The sequence below is a fragment of the Ascaphus truei genome, chromosome 3 (assembly GCF_040206685.1).
Source record: "Ascaphus truei isolate aAscTru1 chromosome 3, aAscTru1.hap1, whole genome shotgun sequence".
Classification (NCBI taxonomy): Eukaryota; Metazoa; Chordata; class Amphibia; order Anura; family Ascaphidae; genus Ascaphus; species Ascaphus truei.
Window position 1 is genome coordinate 315,742,542 of NC_134485.1, and position 13,312 is coordinate 315,755,853.

At 47.7% G+C, this 13,312-nt stretch overlaps 1 protein-coding gene across 2 annotated transcripts in view; it reads left to right on the top strand.

Annotated features, from left to right (window-relative positions):
* The window catches only part of LOC142489753 (purine nucleoside phosphorylase LACC1-like), a 48,332-nt gene that overhangs the window by 12,411 nt on the left and 22,609 nt on the right, over positions 1 to 13,312 (top strand). The gene's annotated exons all lie outside the window — the stretch shown is intronic.

The window sequence follows — 13,312 nt, forward strand, 5'->3', positions numbered from 1 at the left end:
AAAAGGATTCGGTTCGAAGGGATGCAAAAAACCCCCCAAAAAACCTATAGTTCATATATACAATATTTTGACGTTATTTGTGACCTTTAAAACAGTGGTGGATTCACAAGCCAGGAGAAGCAGTACATGTCCTGGAACCTAGATTCCATATTCCTCTGTCTTCCCCTTCAGTTTATGGGATTCATTTCTCCCTTGTTCAGTTGCCTGTCATTTTCCCCTGTCCCAGCAGCTTGCTGTATCAGAAATGCAACATTATTGCTACATGTTGTGGTTTCCTTAGACATTTCAGTTAGTTGCTATAGCAACCCCAGCCTTTCTCCCAAATGGGCTAGTCTGCTTTCTCCCCCTCTGCTCTGCCCACAGATGGTCTGTCCCCAGGCTATATTGCTACCCAGCATACATTGGGACTTCCTTTCCACCATCATCACTGGCTGAGTGAGTACCCTCTGTAACTGCTCTAATGGCAGGATTACCCTTTTCACCTGTCCTTAACTACAAAGCACCCACAGAGAGACATTATCTAAACACCAACATCTCTTCACACGTGCCTGTCTTTTATGCTGCTTTCCCCAAATAAAGTGAAGAAAAGATACATGACTTGTTGTGCTTTGAAAAGAGGGCCGAGTTGAACCTATCTGGGCTAATTATCCTACACATGACCCTGGCCTCCAGAATAGTACATTTTATTATTATTATTTTTCCTTGCGTAAGGTGCACTTCCCTTCATTCTTTTAAAAAAAAAAAACAGCTATCCTTCCTTTTATAAAGGCACCCCTCTTCATTTCTGCAGGACCTCCTAGTAATTTTCTAGAGCAGAAAATCCCTCTGAAAATAATTTCTGCCTGGGATAGAACAACATGGCAGATAGTATCAGACAAAGCTTTAACCAAGAAAAATAGCATGACATTCTCTGTACGTCATAAGGGCCCCTGGAGTGCCAGCCTTCATTAGGTACAGGCCAGGTAACAAGGGCAGCCTAAGGGCAAGTTACAACCTGATTGCTTTACGTGGAAGAGAGAGCAAAGAAACAGTGAGGTTGAGACAAGCAGAGGATTCTAGGTACAAAAATAACAACCAGTGTTTCTGATACAGTAGTGAGCATAAAACGAAATTGATCATAATTCTATAGATTTAAGGATTTTATTTTGGGGGGAAATGTGCTATAGTATATGTAATTGTCCTATGATGTGCTTAGATCAATGCTAATTTTATATGGAGTTGCACTTTAATTAAAAAGAGTCTCTTTTCCTTTATGCTTGTAGAGCATTGTAACAGGAGACCAGGACTTTTAACACATATTTTTCTGGGATCATTCACTAGGCAAAACAAGATGATGGAATAAAATGAGGTTTATTTGGGCAAACCCACATACACACAATGAAATACAAAATACACTTACTGGGGATCTGGGGTTAAAAACTAGCCTCAACTGGGTGCATGGCACCTGCTTCAGCAAATGCCTACCTTCTCCGCTCCAGTCACTGGAATAAACCTGGAACAAGTAACATTATTCCTCAGAACTTGTCCTCGGCTTGGCTAGGGAGAGAGGGGGGGGAAACAGAGGGGGGGGGGAAAGGGGTAGAGAGGGGGAGGTGGAGAATATGAATAATATAATAATGATTGGGCAGTTCCTTTGATAGACTTTGGTGTCCTATGTCTAACATGGAACAGGGACAAGTGGCCAATCAGAGCATGGGAACATTTCCCACCAGCCAATCAGAGCGGGGGCTCATCTGGCTGCTGATGTCAGAGGAGGGGGCGTGCCAAGCCGGCTTAAAAAAACGGGTGGGCGGGAAATATGACTTAGCCAATGGGAAACGCGCCCACAAACAGCGACTTCTACCAGCTAATAGACATTTATGCAAACTGTATAAAACATTATAAAACATACTTTAATAAAGTATAGACCTTGGGGAACCTTATACATGTGAAGGAAATGGGTCTGGGATACCTGGGCTCAAAAACTAGGATTCTGGGGGACACTGGAGAGCCCCGGTGTAATACACCTCGCGAACCAGCAAATCATGCCTGCATGTTGGGGAGAATTACTGGACTTCCGGTAACTTTGTCCCCCACACTCCTGCAAACAAAAGGAATACATTTTGACCCAAATATCCCACCTAAAACTTACACTCCCGAAGTTTCATGTTTCAGAGACAAAGGGAACAGGTAAAGCCCACAAACAGGTCAGGTTTTTACTATACTTAACATGGGACTTCCCTAACCCTCCCTGTCCTTATATATAGACGGGTACCCGCAAATCATACACTATTTGCGTGTAACATAACAGTACTACCGGCTACACCAGTCAGCAACAATTAATACACTTTTTAACCCTAGTTGCTCTCCAATATCCACTCTTAATCTCCTGCTCCCAAAGACCCTGTCCTGCAGCTATTTCCTAACAGGGATCCTAACTATATCTGGCATGCCTAGCTTACATGCCTACAGGGGACCGTAAAATGGGAACAGAAATATAGGGAAATACATCAAGGCGCATAACTAATCCCAAGAGCTGACACTTCAGCCCTTGACATACGGTTTCTAGGGGCAGCCAGCCGGGAGTGACCTTTATTAATGAAGGCCGGCTACCCCCTACCGTCACAAGCGTTAATGTATAAACCTTTCAAAAATAAGGTCCAAAGACCTTTTGAATTAACTGGTTTACAAGTTCGGAAAGTTTGGCACAGCACAGCCACTTTAAGGCACCTCAACCATTAGCCAGCTTGCATGCTGTTAACATGAGTTTCCTACAGAAACACAGTGATGTGAGAGCAGACTTTCTCATCGACATTTGTGCAAATGACAGATCTGAAGTTTCATAACAGCCACTCAGTTGGAGTCAGGATAATTTAAACACAATTTTATTTTTTTAAATAATAAACACAAAAATATTTAATTACAAAGAAGAATATTACTCATGTAACACCTTAGTTCTTCCCAATTATGTAACAAATGGACACAGCTACAACTACATTTGAAAAATATTATACCACTTCTAGGCTTATGCTGGTTGCGAGACACAGGGCCGTCTTAACATATGGGCACGATGGGCAGTTGCCCGGGGGCCCCACAGCATAGGTGGGCCCCACGCGCCCGGCCCATGCGTGCCCACCAATGCATAAAGCTTTCCCCCACGCCCAGCAACCCGGCTCGCCCTTAGGGCCGTTCTATACAGCATGCGGCCGTGCGTTCATATGCGAACGCGCGTGCACGTGCCTCATGCTTTCCGTGTATATAGAGCCGGGAGCTGCAGGTAAGTGTATATGCGTGTATATGCATGTATGTGTGTGTATATATGTTGTGTGAGTGTAAGTGTAAGGGGAATGTAAGTAAGATTTTTTTTAAATTAAAAAAAAAGTTTAATAATTTTTTTTTTGTGTGTGCATTTATTTACCCCCACCCCCACCCCCACACACATCCATACAAACACGCATACACGCATACACACATACACACATACACACCAATACATACATTTGAGCGCAGGCAGCGGCGCAAAAAGATGAATTTCTTCTTCGCCGCTGTCTGTCGGCTCCCCTTTCCCTGCCGTGCACGCAAGCGGCACATCTATAGAAAGGGTGACTAACGTCAGCCAACTAAAAATCCGCGCGCGTGCACGGCGTAGTACACGCCCGGCACTATAGAACGTGCCTTACTTCGGGTTGCCAGGTGTCCGGTATATGAGAGTGTAACAGGGGACTTATCCCTGTTCAATAATGTGCCTTTAATCCAGCAGTGTGGTGGTTAACCTCTGGTAGTTAATTACTAAACACCACCTGCCTGATTGAGATTGTTTACAAAAACCTGTCTGTTCAGACAGGAAGTGACTCTGTAGCTCTGACTGAGAGCTGACCCTTGGAGCTGACCGGTCTTGAGCTCTGCACAGCAGACCTGATTTCAAGACACAGGGAAAACTACTGCACCTGAAGCTGAACCAGGAAGTGAGATTTTCCCTCCAAGAAACAGATAAGACTTTTATTCTTAAGAGACTGCTTATATCTGCTTATTTCATGTTATATGTTTTGGGGCTGCGAGAACTGTTTGACTAAGGGAGATGTGAATTATTGCATAGGATTTCACTAGAAATACTCCCAAGTGAATAGAAGCTTTGTTCCCCCCCCTGTGTTTAGATGAATTTCCTGATGAAAAGGAAAAGGCACAATAAAGCCTTATTATAATTTCACATTATAAACGACTCCAAGTGTGTACCTCTGTGAACGTCCATCTACATATGGTGTCCGAAGTGGGACAAGAGGTGTCTTTGTAGTTAAAAAGGACCGGAGAGTTTTATGTGAATTTTTTTTTTATGCTTTTTGCGTACAAAGAAGTCTGAGAAACTTAGAAAAAAATAAACCTCATGCAGCAGAGATCAGAATTAAAGGGACACACCACTGCACTGAAACTTACACTGCATTGAAACTTACAAAAACACAGATGGACTCTTTACCCCAATCCCAAGAGGAGAGAGACTGCTGAAGCAGCTAAAACTTTATTTGCCTATCACAAAGCGTAATATGGTCATTGAAATAGGGGTTTTGCCTTCCAGCCATAGTCAGGGTTCAAGAAGTGAGTCAGCCCTTGAAAAGGGATAGGTGTTTGTTGTTTTCAAAAGTTTCGCTGAAGCAGTGAATACAGATGGTGGCCCACGAGTGGTACTGATTTTGCAAATAAAGGTTGCCACACCGCATAGGGCTACCAGCTGTGAATGGAGTATATGCAGAAAAGTGTGAAAATTGATACAAGACTGTGCTGTGAAGCAAGGGAATTTTTAGCAAACAAATGCTGAGTGTAAAATTGCCCTATAAAGGAAAAGTTTTTTCAAAGCCAATTGCTGAGTGTTGAGTCCACTGCAAAGAATGTTTTTTTTTTCTGCAAGTAACAAAGTATGCCTATTATCTTGGGAGCAAAACAGACACCCAAAGTGTGAAGTGTGAATGCCATAATACCCAAAGATGAGACTGAAAATTACTGAACTCAGGCAGAAAACCAAATTCTGTTGCTGAAGCGGAGGGATTTCACCTTGCAAATAAATTGTGTATAGCAAATAGACTTTTTTACCTAGCAACTGCACAATCTTGTATACCTGATAAAAGAAAATGCATGCACAGTACTGCTGATATTGGGGAAAAAAAAAACATTTACCCAAGAAAGAAAAGTCTACAGAGATGTCTGTGAGAGCTATGACCTCTACAAGCAAAATATGTCCATCTGTAGGACTACCACAATTGGGGGTTCTAGCAAATACAGTGGCAACAGCTGCAATAGCGCCTCCTGAGTTCAGGAAGAAAATTACACCTGATAGCCTAAAAATGGAGGACAAGATGCAGCATTCCTGTAATGAACCCTACCCCACTGAAGAGTGGCCCTTCCAGTCCAATAAAGAGGAAGACATCTCTTACGGGGAACCCGAACCGAGTCACACCCACAAAACACCCCAAGAATGGTGGGGGTGCCTGAACTCGGCACAAACAGAAAAGACCGCTCCCTTTGATGACGAATATGATCAGCAGGAGACAGAGCGGAAGCAGTGGATCACCGAATATTTCTGTCAGCTAAAGCAGCTGCAAGAAAAGCCTGGCGTATATAATGAAGCTGCTAAAATTTCAAATGAAGATGGAGACCCCAGTATCCCTGAAGGGACGGTGTCATCCAAATCAAAAGGAAGAAAAAGAAAAGCGGTTCTTCACTTACCGTGGAAGTAACAGACACGTCCGCAGATCCTGTGGAGAAAAAGGGGGACTGAGTTGCCCTGCAGCCTTGAGAAAATGGAGAATTCGTCCCACGGTTAACCGAATATCCAGAGGGCCCAAGGCAGAAGTCGGGTACCCCAGAGACGTGTCTGTCCGGTGCCAACAGTGAGGAACCCTCAACCAACCATCCCAGGGAAGTGGAGCCGGAACCAGTGAGTGACGATCCCTTGACCAGCCCTGAAGACGCCCTGAAAATTGCCAGGCACGACTGTGATCTGCTCTGTGAAGAATTGGAAAGGGAGAGAAAAAATAATGCTGAGCTACAGAAGACTGTGCTCGCAATTTACTCTGCGGCCAAGACTGAATTGGAGGATCTCAAGACTGAGCTAGATACTGCAAAGGCTACTATTTCCGCCATGGATGTAAAGCAGAGCCAATCTGACAAAATGGTGGCTACGCTAAAGCGGAAGTATGAGGAGGCACTGAAGCAGATGACAGTCTTCCAGCAAGAGGTTCACACTCTGCGCACACTACCCCCTCTGCTGAGTTGAATGCCTCACAACAGGAGGTCAACAGTGTCCGGATAGAAGTGGACGTATCTCAGAAAGAGGTTCAGACACTCCGCAGAGCACTGGATGCCTCACATCATGAGACCAACAGCTGCCGCACAGACCTGGAAGTTTCCAGAAAAGAACTACACAGTCTCACTGAGGAGCTGGACATTGCTAAAGAAACTACTGTCAATCTTGATACAGATCTCAAAGTCTCTCAGAAGGAGCTTCAGACCCTCAACCTAGAGAAGGAAGTCTCACGCCAGGAGGTTGTCATTCTCAAAACAGATGTGCGTAAATGGAAGGAGGACTGCAAAGAAGCCCTGAAGAATACAGAGACTGAAAAAAGAGAAAATTCAAGATTAAAAACAGAAAACTTAAAACTGAAAGAAGAAAATTTTCAGGTGACAGAAGAAGTCAAGGAAAAGTTTGAAGCAGAGCACCGACTGCAGAACCAACTGCAAGGTCTGCGTACACACATCCAGTATGCTGAGGTGAAGCAGCAAACACTGCAGGAAGAAAAGCTTCAGGCTGCGAAAGAAATTCAAGTGCTGCAGGAACGTCTGATGACCCAGTATGTCCCCGCAAAGCAGCGTGAGAAACTGAAGGCTACCCTGAGCATCACCAAAGCAACGCTAAAAGCCAAGCTTAGAACCCAGGTGACGAGGCACAAAAGGGAGCACAAGAAGGTCCAGAAACTGAAACAAGTAACTGTGGCCCAAGCAAAGAAGTTTATAGTGCTTCACAATGCAATAAAAATGTGGAGGCAAGCACAGAGAAAGCAAAGCATGCAGATAAATTCCCTGAGAAGAGACTTGCAAGTCGCACTCAAAAAACAGGGATCTCTCGCGGATGAGATTACAGTCCTACAAGGACAAGTATTGACCCTGACTAAGCGTCAGTATCCCACAGCCTCAAAAACCCATGAAGACAAGGGTACAGTGAGAGCTGGGAATACCGCTCATCTAAAAGACAAAGTTGCAAAATTTGAACCACCTAAACGAGCACTAGCAAAACCTTCAGCCACCCAGCAGGCAACAAAAGAAGGTTCACGTGCTGAATTAAAACCAGACGAATCCTTAGCTGATGAAGCTGAAAAGATGGGACATTCTCTGGAAGTGGGTGTGGAATTGCAACTTAATCTAAAAGGGGCTCTGCAACTGCTGCCATGCAAGGGAAATATCATGCGCACGCAGAAAAGAGACTATACTTGGAGAAAGTCCTCCTCGAGCGACTGAGGGGTGCTGATCTCAAACACCTTCAGGAGGAGACACGAATAAACTGGAGAAAGGGCTCCAATCCCAATGGGACTGAGGGTTCTCTTCCTCCATCCACTCTCATTCAAGTCACAGAAAGATCTCGAATGAGAGTGGAAGGATGGGCTTTGGCCGTGGTAAGCCCGAGCTTCCCACAAACAGGGGAGGTATGTAACAGGGGACTTATCCCTGTTCAGTAATGTGCCTTTAATCCAGCAGTGTGGTGGTTAACCTCTGGTAGTTAATTACTAAACACCACCTGCCTGATTGAGATTGTTTACAAAAACCTGTCTGTTCAGATAGGAAGTGACTCTGTAGCTCTGACTGAGAGCTGACCCTTGGAGCTGACCGGTCTTGAGCTCTGCACAGCAGACCTGATTTCAAGACACAGGGAAAACTACTGCACCTGAAGCTGAACCAGGAAGTGAGATTTTCCCTCCAAGAAACAGATAAGACTTTTAATCTTAAGACACTGCTTATATCTGCTTATTTCATGTTATATGTTTTGGGGCTGCGAGAACTGCTTGACTAAGGGAGATGTGAATTATTGCATAGGATTTCACTAGAAATACTCCCAAGTGAATAGAAGCTTTGTCCCCCCCCCCCCCTGTGTTTGGATGAATTTCCTGATGAAAAGGAAAAGGCACAATAAAGCCTTATTATAATTTCACATTATAAACGACTCCAAGTGTGTACCTCTGTGAACGTCCGTCTACAGAGAGACTAGCTGATAGACCCGGCTTTGCCCGGGATGTAAATGGATAAAATAAATGTATGTGGTTTAAAAAGAAAATGGGCATAAGAATAATGTGGGGGGTGGGGGAAAGAGGGGGGGGAGGAAAGGGCGTCAAACGCAGTTGAGGTTAACGGCAGAGGAGGGTATATGTATTATAGGGTAAGAGGGGGGGGTAGTGTGATGGCTATATTTGCGCAGACGGGGAATTGGGGCATTTGAGAGGTTCAAAAAAGCATAATGTATTGGCATGAGTGTCTGTTATGGAGGTGAGATTTGTATGCAAGTATGCGGGGGGGGTGTAGAGATGTGAAAAGGTAGAGTAGGGTAGATGGTAAGAGTGGGGGGGGCAGAGAAAGGCATAATAATCATACGTGCATTGAAGGGGTTGTGGGGGGAAGGGAGGGGGGTGCAGGGGCAGAGAAAGGCATCATAATCAGACGTGCATTGGACGGGGTGTGGGGGAAAGTGAGGGGGGTGCATAGCGGAGCGTGGTGGAAGGCAGCCATTTTGGAAGGGTAAGTGTGGAGGGGGTGTGCATAGTGGAGTGGAGGATATTGGTGGTTTCTGTTGAGAGCGGAGGCGGTGATCGAAATTGTTTGTGTGAAGGGGGGTAGGAAGGGGGACAATGGAGGGGGGTGAATAGCGTATCGGCCGTGAAGGCTCCCATTTTCGCACAGTAGCGGTGCCGGCGATGATGGGGCCAAATGTCCAGTGCAAGCGCGGGCTGGGTTGTCAGACGGGTAAGAGGAGCAGTGGAGGGAAGAGCATGTATAGTGTAGCGGTAAGGGTATATTGCTTTAATGGTGTGAAGCCGGTGAAGGTAAGGCATTTGTGAGGGGTAACAGGGGGAGGCATAGCGGAGGCAGTGAGCGTCATAGTGGAGCGGGCGGGAACAGCCATTTTTTTGACACAGTAAGCGTGGTGCACAGCGGAGGCGGTCAGCGTGCTTATTACTGGGCCATTGGACAGTAAGCGGGGAGGCGCGGTGGGGTCTGCATAGTGGAGGTCGTGATTTGTGAGGGGTGTACAGCGGTGGCGTGGACGGGTAAGAGGGGGGGTGTACAGCAGAGGCGGTTATATTGATGGTGATGGTGTGTGATGTTGAAGGAGGTAGAGAGGTGGAGAGAGGGTTTGAAAGTGAAGTGTGTGATGATTGAGGAGGTGGAGAGGTAGTAAAGAGCGCAAGGAGAGAGCGTTGGAAAGTGGGTTAGACTTTCCAAGGTCGGTGGGTGAATCCGCAGGGGTGATCCCAGGGGGGTAGGGTGAGTCCGCAGGGAGAGAGTATCAGAGGCTATGCTGAGGGCTCAGTTTAGGCTTCAGAGTCTCGGGTGACAGTCTCAGGGGGTATAGTGAGTCTGCAGGGGTGAGAGTGTGTGTCTGTGTGTGTCACAGTGGAGTAGGTGTGTCCGTGATGTCAGCGTACCTCGTGGCCAATGAGTGGCGTGGGGGGGGGGGCGGGCCATGGGAGGGCAGACTGACGGACCAATGAGATTCCCCACATCTACTAACAATCAAACACTTTTGAGTTTTCTATATGAGAGATAATACCGGACATGGGATAGAGCAGGGCTGCTGCTAGGGGGCTGGGCAGCTTCTGATTGGTTGCTGCAGTGTAATTCAGCCAATCGGGAGGTGGCAGGAGCCTGGGGGGTGGGGCCAAAGAGCGGAGGAAAAGCATGCAGCAGAGAGGTGAGGCGGTGTCTGTGTGTCTCAGTGTGTCTCAGTGTGTCTCAGTGTGTCTCAGTGTGTCTCAGTGTCCTGTCTGTGTGTGTGTCTCAGTGTCCTGCCTTTGTGTGTGTCTCAGTGTCCTGTCTGTGTGTCTCAGTGTGTCTGTCTATCTGTGTCCTGTCTGTGTGTGTGTGTATCTCAGTGTGTGTGTATCTGTGTGTGAGTGTATGTGTGTGTCTCAGTGTCCTGCCTGTGTGTGTGTCTCACTGTGTGTCTGTCTATCTGTGTCCTGTCTGTATATGTGTGTCTGTCTAACTGTGTGTATGTGTGTGTATATCTGTGTGTGAGTGTATATGTGTGTCTCAGTGTGTCTGTCTTTCTGTCTGTGTCCTATGTCATGCCTGTATATGTGTGTGCCTCAGTGTGTGTGTGTTTGAGTGAGTGTGTGAGTGAGTGAATTTCTCTGTGTGTGTGTATGTATGTGTAACGGGTATTCCCTATGAATACAACCGCTACTACCTGCTGTGCAACCTGTGTGGCTCTCAGGAGCCTAAGCCTCCGCTTGGGGAACCTGGGGTACATGCATGTTATACATCTCTTGGTGCAACGCCTCCACCTGGGAGGGATCCCAACGGAGTGGGAGGAGGCCCTCACAGGAAACAACCACACAAAGCGAGCAAATATAAAACAGGACTGGCTTTACTGCATAGCAAAACATATATCATCACATATATCAACACAACCTCCATGCGCCACGGCGGACGCTAACCACACTGCGCCACGGCGGACGCTAACCACTCTGGGCGTCACGACGGACGCTAACCACTCTAGGCGTCACGGCGGACGCTAAGCTCCCACAGAGTGATCCCACCCCGTGTCCAGTAACCCCCACCCAAATGTCTCGCACCCCCAAAGTCAAATACCACTGTGCATGTGTATGTGTGACTGCGCAGCCACTATGTCTGGTGATAGGCCTGGTTGGTGCATGTGAGTTGCAGGTTACCTGCCCGGGCTCCAGCCACGGGTACCGCGATATCACTGGAGATCCGCCCGATCCGACGTTGTCCTCCACACCGCATTGGGTGAATTCCAGCGCGGATAATATCACCTTAGTCCCAGGGTCTTTGGTGGTGTTCTGAGCCCAGAACCCACCTCGCAGGGCCGCACGGATTCAGCACTGTGTCCCTGACTAAGCAACCAATTAATGGGGCAGTGTCCCTATCTAGGGCCTGTCCCTAAGCTCCACAAGCTACTAGGTGGCTCAGGACCTAACTGGGACCTTGGGGGCTGCTGGCCTAATGCAGAGGGTCACTGACCCCTGCATCCACCTCTTACCCCTAGCTGGTCCGGATCCTGACTGCCTGCGTGGCTGCAAAACCCCGCGAAATGTATCCATCTGTTCCCAGGCAAATCCCTCAGCCCTATTGGCTCCCTGGCGTCAGGTGTCTCTGCCCCTATGCACCCTGGGGGCTGGCAGACTCATCTCGCGCATGCGCGAGCTATCTGGGGCCTCCCGCGCTGTGCTCTGCCACTGCGCATGCGCAACAGCCCAAACATGGCGGCGCCCTGCTTCCCGAGCCGCCGGGCCAGTGGCAACGCGATCGCGGCCTTAGCGACGGCCCGATCGCGTTCCAGGCAACCGGCCCGCTCGCGTCCCTAGCTACTAGGGATTCCTCTGCTCGCGCTCCGGCCCCCCCTCACTCCCTCGCACACAGCGTTTGGCCAAAAGGGAGGAGGGGGTCAGCCACAACAAGGGGGGACCTGGCTACATTTGTCTCAGTGTGTGTGTGTGTGTGTGTATGTATGTCTCAGTGTGTGTGTGTGTGTGTATATGTATTTCTCAGTGTGTGTGTGTGTATGTATGTCTCAGTGTGTGTGTGTGTGTCTGTATGTGTGTCTCAGTGGGTGTGTGTGTGTCTGTATGTGTGTCTCTGTGTGTGTGTGTGTGTGTGTGTGTGTGTGTGTGTGTGTGGTGACAGACAGTACATACAGTACTGGCAACTTTGTTTTATTACTCACTCACCCTTACTTTTCTTTTACTATACTAACAGTCTTCCCATTTTCAAGATCTATTAACAATAACCACCATTGTAAATTCTCAGAAAGGCTCCATAACTCAGCTCTCATCACAGCAGCATTGCAATCTCTGCAGCACCCTTCTTACTTACAGATCATCACCAAGAAGGCAGAGCAGGTTACTTATTCAATGGCATGATTTAATATGCAATTTAAAGCTGGATTTTGACGTCTAAATTTGAAAGCTACTGTACTGATAATGACGGGGGGGGGGGGGGTGAGAGGATGAAGGGATGGGGGGTGAGAGGATGAAGGGATGGGGGTGAGAGGATGAAGGGATGGGGGGTAACAGAGGATGAAGGGAGGGGTGAGAGGATGAAGGGAGGGGATGGGGGGATGAGAGAGGATGAAGGGAGGGGGTGAGAGGACAAGGGGGGAGTGAGAGGACAAAGGGGGGTGGGAGGGTGAGAGGACAAGGGGGGTGAAAGGACAAGGGGGGAGAGAGAGAGAGAAGATGAGGAGGAGGGGCAACAATCTTGGAATTTGTGGGAGGAGCAGTAAGATCAGTATTGCTCGCCATGTACAGTATGACTGCAGGTCAGTTATTCATAAATGATATTATTGTTCTAAATTTCACTCCAACCATGCACCAATTTGCACTATTTCATATTCTATTTCCTAAAACAATCCTCAGAAGGGCGCTCCCTCCCAAGACTCCTCTCAGATTTTTTACGAAATAGAATATAAATTGGTGCAAATTGGTGAATACTTGGAGTGAAATTTAGAACAAATGACATGTCAGGTCATTTATAAATAACATTCTTCCCCACCAACGATTCTCGCGTGCGTCGCACCTTTCACCATTGTGTCCAGGATTTTTGGACAAGCCACCTGGCAACCCTACTCGCTCTCCCCCCGCTAGGCACCCCGGCTCCGCTCGCTCTCCCCTTCGCCCGGCACCGCTCGCTCTCCGTCCGCCCGGCACCCTGGCTCGCGTCACAACCGCTCGCAGCCTAGGAATGCAGAACTTCCTGTGCCTGCTGCTGCTGCTAGTGAGCACGTGGGAGGCTGGGAGCGACAGTGTGGGCAGGGCCCCGTGTACTACTTTGCCCGGGGGCCCCTAATGTTGTTAAGATGGCCCTGGCGAGACATACTGTATATAACTCTCCATAATAATAATAATAATAATAATAAGCATGTTCTTGTATAGCGCTGCTAGTTATACGTAGCGCTTTACAGAGACATTTTTCAGGCACAGGTCCCTGCCCCGTAGAGCTTACAATCTATGTTTTTGGTGTCTGAGGCACAGGGAGATAAAGTGACTTGCCCAATGTCACAAGGAGCCGACACCGGGAATTGAACCAGGCTCCCCTGCAGCAATCTCGGTGTCAG